Source organism: Arachis ipaensis, chromosome B07, assembly GCF_000816755.2.
Source record: "Arachis ipaensis cultivar K30076 chromosome B07, Araip1.1, whole genome shotgun sequence".
Taxonomy (NCBI): Eukaryota; Viridiplantae; Streptophyta; class Magnoliopsida; order Fabales; family Fabaceae; genus Arachis; species Arachis ipaensis.
The window spans coordinates 108602580-108609359 of record NC_029791.2 but is presented as its reverse complement, the minus strand read 5'-3'; the positions used below and the strand labels follow the sequence as shown (position 1 = coordinate 108609359).

The following is a 6780-nucleotide window of genomic DNA, read 5'->3' as shown; positions in this document are numbered from 1 at the left end:
GAACCGTTACTCAATAAGCAACGGTTTTAAACCATTCTCTTTCATGATGCAACGGTTTAAAACCATAACTAGATAGGCAACGGTTTTAAACTGTTGTAGCTTTATTATTCACAAAGCCAACGGTTTTAAAGCGTTACTGTTTGTGTCATTTTTTGTCAACGGTTTTAATACCATTACCATTTTGTAGTCGTCTAAGACAACGGTTTTAGAGCGTTACCGTTAATGTTATTTTTTGGCCATTTTGTAATCGTCTTTGACAATGGTTTTAACACCATTGCCTTATGTGACTTCTGACAACGGTTTTTTATAATATATAATTCTTTTTTTACAATAGTTTTCTCATAAATGAAATTAGTTCCAACTTTTTTTTTAATTTAGTGTCAATAAATAATCTAGACTATTTGAATCGAATTACTATAGAAAAAATAATTGAACATTTCTCATCAAATTTGACTTATAAAAATTGTCGTAAGATCCACAATCACATTATATCATCATTTTTCAAAATACAATAAATGTCTTTCTGCTTATACTTTTCAGTTTTCACAATCTAAGCAGGACTAATTAAGTTATGCAGTGTTATCTGTATGCTAATTCTCTAAATAATAACTAACTCTAGCACAGATGTTGAAATCGACATGGTTAATATTCTTGTATCTTAACATATTACAAAATCATTCAAGCCAAAATTGAAGTTAACAAGGGATGAAACTTTCATGGAAAGAAGAACCAACATTACAATTTTATACCATCTCCTTCTGAGGAACATAAAAGTTAGATAAGATAGAACATTGCACGTGGGCCAATATCCTTCATTGGCTTTGAAATTATTTGCAGCATCTACAAAATAAAAAACATATTTATCAATGATCAATTTGTGCTAAGATATATATAATTATTAAGCACTTATAGTTAAGCTACAAAATAACAAGTGGCTCTAGCAATCTGATGAACCCATGGAAATGAAAAATAAACAAATAAACAAATTATTGCTGGCAAACACCAAGACAGGAAGAAACTATATACACCACATAACAGATTGCGCTGCATTTTTACATGAAATTAATACAAAGTAATTACAGTGGAGTGAAGCTAACCTGAAGATACTCAAATATAGTGCTGAAAGAAAGCTTTAACAGGAGACCACTATCCACTGCCTGCAATAGTATGATATTGTATTAAGGCTACACTTACTAACAAAGACAAAATGGAATTAGATGGAAAAAAAATAATGAAATGACAATCTTAGCTATAGATCATACAGCATGATGATCCACGATAGCAGTATTCACTGCTTTAGAATAAACCTCACGGACTGAAGTATATAACAGCATTCAGCAAAATACAGAAATAAGAAGAAATGAAGTGGGCATGCAAAATAACATCATTACAAAATATCCAATTATCATTTTGAGTGATCTTCATCTAAAGACAAGGTTAAAAAGCAAAGAAAATTGCATTATATGATGAAATTATATATATGATGTGTCAGCCTTTAGCGATCAAGATAAAAATTAAGAATCTTCTAAAGGAGGAAGAGGGGAAAAAATCTTACAAGGCAGTTAACATCATTGTTTCATACAACTAACAACCTACATGATCAAGTCTTATATTTAAGTTTATCACATTTTTAGTGCAAATTCTAATGTGAAGCATTGCTAGTAGAGTTATTGGTATCATTTTATTTATATTCTTTTCCTTCCCTTTTTTAATGGTACAAGAAGAGGATGAAGCACAGCATATCGCGCCTTCAGAAAAGACCTACACTCAACATAACCAGCAACATAGTATTCATTCCCCTCCAAGAGATCACCAAACAAATATCCAAGAAAAGGTTTCATTGACAAGAACAAGAACAAGAGCAAGTGCAAGAACAAATACTCAGTGGATGTGGCCCCCCTATGACCTGAACTAAAGTTGTCAACATAGCGAACGCACCGCTGCTCCAATGGAGCGGTGGTGCCACCATAAGTCACACAAACAATTCTTTTATCTATCCCATTTTCTATGAAGGCAAGAACAACAACAAAAATCCACTACACATTATGCAGGGCAAGCATAAAAACTATTTTAAAACTCAGATTTCAAGATAACAATTCAGTAATCAAACTTCAATATAATCCATCAAGCAAACCAACTTATAACAACCAATTCAGCATAATCAAATACAATTAGGATTCTCTGCAATTCCAAACAATCAGAAAAACCGGTAACAGTCACAACCTCAAACCAAAATCAAAACTAATTCCGATCATAACTCAGAGTAATCACCCTTCACAACCGCATCTAATTCCAATCATAACTCAGAATAATCACAATAGCTAACCCTTCTCAAACACATTTCAAGTCATTCACATCAATTAATTGATTCTTAACCACTATTAACCATTTGCAATTATCCAATTAACTTTGTAGGCATTCTAAAATTAAAACTATTAAACTTTAAAAATAAATCCCCTACCTCAGAGTGTCGAACTAGCAGGAATTAATTGCGACAAACCCCTCTTTCTTAATCCATGCCAATAGTAGCAACATTTCCGATCACTTTCCAGCACTAGCAGTGGCACCGGAGCAGGGAAAAGGCAGGGCAGTTCGGACCAACGGCTCCAGCAACCTCCTCTGGCGAGTTTTGTCCCTTTCTCCATCGCTGTTTTGTATCGCAGTGAACCATTAGTAGCAGAGGCCTCGATTGGTACCAGCGGCGAGTTCCAACAGTTGAGGATTGAATGAAGTTACAGAGGCAAGGAAGTCGACCATGACAGCAGCAGCAACCCCCTTTCTGCGGTGACGGCAACAGAAGCTTCGCTGGCGGTGAGTGTGGCGGATTGGAAGAATATGGTGGTATTGGCGGCTCAGAGGAAGGCAGAACGGTGACAGCGATCATGGCTCCAGTGAAGGTGACGGCTTCTTCTACTCCTCATCGCGGTCCTTGGCTCGCGTCTCCCTCATCTCCATCTGGGGCTTCTCTCAGCGATGCAGAACTGACGGCGGCTCAGACGGCAGCGGTGACCTTGAAGCACGACGGCGATGAGGCGTTGGCGGCGGGACAGCTCCATCGCAGCCTCTGTCTCCCTCTCACGCATGTCGTTCTCTTCCTCACATCCGACTCTAGTCAAAGAGAACGGTTTTATTTTGTTACTATATCATAATGAAAAATTAAACTTCAACAACAACACTGTAAAAATCGTTGGCTAAGACTATCTAATAGAACGGTTTTAAAGTGTAGCATTTTGGCAACGGTTTTTATGCGTTTCTTTTGTACAATTATTTAAACAACAATAAAAAATCGTTGCTTAAATACAAATCATGGTAACGTTTATAAAATCGTTCTTTAAAGTAGTTAAAGAGAACGGTTTTAATTTGTTGCTATAAAATAATAAAAATTTGAATTCAACAGTAACACTATAAAAAACCGTTGCCTAAACCTATCTAAGAGAACGGTTTTAAGGCGTTACAAAATTTAGCATTGCTAAAGGCCATATTTATTGTAGTGGAGAGTTGAGGGAAGACAGAAAAGATAAAGACAAGTTGGTAATTCCTGGAATTATTTTGAATGAGTGGATTAATAATCATTCAAAACAAAATCAGGTAAAAACAGTAACATATCAACCAATTTATGAAGAAATTGAAGGGAGAGCGGATTGTTTGAGATGTGCTTATATTAATTATGAAGCTGACTCTGAAAATACAGTTACGTGGATTATAAAGGTAACTTTAATGGGCTGGAAAGGAGGGGCAAAAAGAATAAGAAAAAGAAGATTTTTTGTAGGCTTGGTGCTAGGCCCAACAATTCAAGGATGTCCACAAAAAGGATGGAAGGATCGTTGGGCCTGATTTTCTCAATCAATCGGTTCGATAATGTTAGGTTGGGTCTAGAATCCGGGTCAGGCTTGATAAAATGGAGCACGGTTTCCACAATAGGGATGGGCATGTTGGGGAAGGGTCTACGGCAAGTGTGTAGGAAGCTACATCTGCGACACTTGTGCTGGAGACGGGTGCAGAGGTGACCGAGGGAGATCAAATCGGTGTTGAAGGAGGAAAGCTAAAGGCTGGCCACAGCAAAGGAGGCTCAATGTGGCAAGGGAGATGCTCAATCCTGACATCCCTTATGTTGGGTCAGTAGATCGAGGAGGAGTTGGTGGTGGAGAATCTAGCCACTACTCTCCCGGCAGTGACATTGAATGGAGGGACAGGTGGGTTGGGTATGTATGTTGATGATGGTGGTGTAGAAAACGTTGATAAAGGAACGGGTGATAAAGATGACATTGTGAATGATAGTGGCATGGGTTCTTGAACAAAGGGAGAGGGAGAGCTGTCGGAACACGATGAAGAAGTAGCTGGGAAGAGGATTGTTGATGATGGTGGTTTGGACAAGAATGAAGGAAGTAACAGAAATAGAGATAGTATTTTGGAGGAGCAGATGCTTGAAAATAGGAAAACTTGAGACATCGCATTGGAATCAGATGCAATTTTATACAATGAAAAAGATGATATCATGGCTATCCTCCAAGTACATAATGAAAAAATTGCTCAGAAAAGAAGATTGGCAAAATAGAAAGAGAAAGCATGACGTTGCAGACCCAAAAATAAAAAAAATGGTATGTAATAATTTATTAAAATAATTTTGTTCTTGGAATGCTAAGGGTTAAAGGGTGATAAAAAATTGAACAGGGTCAAAAATTTTAAGAAAAAATTTAAATTGAATATGTTAGGCTTGTTTGAGACTAAGAGGCAGGTAGTGACGAAATTTGATGTAATAAGAATTTGGGGGAGTGATGCTGCGGGATGGAAATATGTTGGGTTGGAGGGTGTTTCCAGTGGTTTGCTGTTAATTTGGGATGAAATAATGTTTAAAATGAGTCGCTATCATAAAGGGGAACATTGATTGTGTGTTGAAAGGGTCTTATTAAAAATAATTTCAATTGTGTGTTCTATGGTGTATGGAACTTATACTAGAAATGAGAAATTTACCACGAGGAATTAAGTTATATTGCAGGGTTATATCAGTCTCCATGGGAGACTTCAATGAGAATGTGCAGGTGGAGGGTAAAGGATGTTGTCAGATTAATAGCGACTGTGGTCAATTCTAAGAATTAGATACAAGAAGATATGCAACTGGTAGACTTCCGCTTAGCGATAGAAAATTTACATAGTTCGGAGGTTAATCTTGCAGTCGAATTGATAGAGTTTTATTAAGTTTAGAGTTGTTGGAGATATTTCCATGGATACAAAATTAAGAGTACAAAATTAGCAATACATTATAAAAAGGAGGAGCGCAAAAAATATTTGATGAGCTTCTTTATGATTATTTCTTTTACTTTTTTGTTTTTTTTTTTATTTTATTTTACTTTTCTGGTTGCATGTTGTTGTTCTTGCTTTATTTATTGTTGAACTCTTTTGTTAAAAAAATAAATAAATAAAGTATTATTAAGAGAGGATATACTTTTTGTTACCCTCTTTTAATTTGACAGATCAAATTGAAAATCACGACGAAGTATTCTAATTTTGTAAAGCAGTAACTTCGAAGAGTTTCATTTGAAAATGAAGAAAGTGGTCCTCATGTTAAAGTTGGTGGAGACATGAACGTCTTGAAAAGAAAGGTAGCTTTTACAGGTGTACTCAGACAATAAATTAGGATGACATAGATGCTCTTGCTTTACAGGTCTCAAATCTTTACCGCACATGACTATTTTTCAATGTTGACTTTTATAACTTTATCTAAGTTAGTTTGAGTTGGTATCTTTTTTCTCTCATTTATTTAACTTAAATTTTGTTTAGGATAATAGCAATTTACCTCCATGACATCTTCTCCATATATACCATGTGTACTCTAATTTTAACTAAGAAATTTGTTCCTAAAAGATAATCGTGCTACATACTAATCAAGAGCAAATAAAATTCGTAGTCCTTAAGCATTACAAATATTGTTAGATTTTAAATTGCCAAAGTAGATATGGATGTTGCAATTTTAGAATGATGATCGTATTGCTATGCTTTTTGATGTTGTAAAGATCCTAAAATAGAATGAGAATGATATACAATTGTTATATTTTATATTGACTTCTTTGTATATAATTTTATGTTTTGGAGCGTCAATACCTACCATGTAATTCTCTATTTACTTGAGAAATTTAGTCTTGATCATTTTATATATATATATTCTGTTAATATTTTCAATGTATTTTGTAAAATACTTTAGCTACAATTAGAGAAAGTTAATCGCGTATTTTGTTAAATAGTTTATAGGCAAATTGCTGCTAGTATCTCTCATTATGTTAACTTTGGATGTTAAAAATAAATAATATTATCATGTATTTTAAAAATAGAATCATCCATTTATTAGTCAATGTTAAATTTGAATCATGCAAATGGATTGTTTTTAAAAAAAAAAAATCAATTGGATATTTGCCATACATTAGATTAAGTAACATTTTTTATTTAACTCTGTCGTAATTGCTATCATGGGAGACAATAAATCAAATATTTTATTATTTTATTTAAATTTAATTTTAGTGCTAGAAAACATGCTACAATACAAGATAAGATATAGTTATGGATATATTAGTAATGAATATTTAAAAGAAACATATTAAGTGATTAATTTTTTTTCATGTGTTTTGTATTTTGATTAATATAATTATTTTTCTACTTTTCTACTAAAATATTAACCTCTTTTAAAATGACACACAATATATTAGGTTACTATAATAGTATTTATTTTTTATAAAGATATATCTACTTAATTATTTATGATTAGGATTTTACAAGATAATCTTAATT

General features: G+C 34.0%; 1 long non-coding RNA gene across 1 annotated transcript; it reads right to left on the bottom strand.

The window, feature by feature from the left end:
* LOC107608357 lies at positions 505-1214 on the bottom strand. Its single transcript, XR_002350885.1, has 2 exons — positions 1098-1214; positions 505-840 (listed from the first exon to the last, which is right to left on the bottom strand). It is a non-coding gene; the product is annotated as an uncharacterized LOC107608357 (long non-coding RNA).